Source organism: Lathyrus oleraceus, chromosome 3, assembly GCF_024323335.1.
Source record: "Lathyrus oleraceus cultivar Zhongwan6 chromosome 3, CAAS_Psat_ZW6_1.0, whole genome shotgun sequence".
In the NCBI taxonomy this organism is placed as follows: domain Eukaryota; kingdom Viridiplantae; phylum Streptophyta; class Magnoliopsida; order Fabales; family Fabaceae; genus Lathyrus; species Lathyrus oleraceus.
The window spans coordinates 196,720,230-196,721,432 of NC_066581.1; positions in this window are offsets into that span (position 1 = coordinate 196,720,230).

The following is a 1,203-nucleotide window of genomic DNA, read 5'->3' on the forward strand; positions in this document are numbered from 1 at the left end:
CAACAACAATAGAAGGTTCAGGTTTATTTTCAGGTGTTACACTAACAATTTTTTTATTTTTTTCCGGGGTTGGTTCTGCAAATTTTTCGGATCTCAAGGAAATTGCACTCACATTGAGGCATTTTGGACTCACTACTGTTTGGGCAGGTAGTTGGTTCGATCCCCGAGCTTGTTGCATAGTATTCATTGAAGTGACAAGTTGTCCAATTTGTGTTTGCAAAGTCTGAATACTATAATTTATTCGCTGCTGAAATTGGAGAGTGTTTACAACCATTTGCTTGACAAGTTTCTCTAGTGAAGGTTCAGAAGGTGAAGAGGTGGTTACATATGGAGGGTTATATGGTGGTGGTGGTGGTGGAATGGGTAGCATCAATTTTTCACTAAAGAGGTCAGTTCATCAATTCTGGTTTCTAGAGCTTTGTTGGAAGAAGAAACCTGAATCTCATTCACACCTTTTGCTTGGACCATAAAATTATCCCTTGTTGTGAACTATTGGGAGTTAAGTGACATGTTCTCAATCAAGGATTTGGCAGCAACAGAATATTCAATACACAAAGCATTATAATCAACATCAGGGGAAACAAGTTCTCTCAGAGTTCTTTGGTCAGCCATGTTAAACTCAATAGAAAAGAAAAAAAAATTAACAAACAATGAGAAAACACAACTAATTCAGCAATGCAACAACAAATAGGAAAATACCGACAATGTCCCTATTAAGTAAAAACAATTGAAATACGAAAAAATGATTAAAATAAATACAAAAGCACGAAAATTAATCTAATAACGTCAATTAAGAATTTTGAGAATTTTTGCGGAATTTTCTGAAACTCTCAAAACAGAAAATAAATCATAAAAAATAGAAAAATAAGGAATTTCAGATTTTTAGGGAGGCTTCCACTATTTATTTTATAAATAGACGCTTTTTATTCTTGATTTTTTCTTAGTTGATTCGGTAAAGAATCAGAATAATCTGAGATGATTTTCTTAAAAAACAGATTTTTTTATCCTAAAACGCCTAAAGACCAAAACGCAAGAAAGTTATGGCAAAAAAAAAATGTTAAAACAGAACACCTATGACTATGATAATGGTTAGACTATAATAATGGTTAAAATCTACAAGAGTCCCCGACAACGACGCCAATTTGATCCGCTGTTGCACACGGGTAAAAAAACGAGTTTAAAAGTGTAGTAAAACGAAAGCGA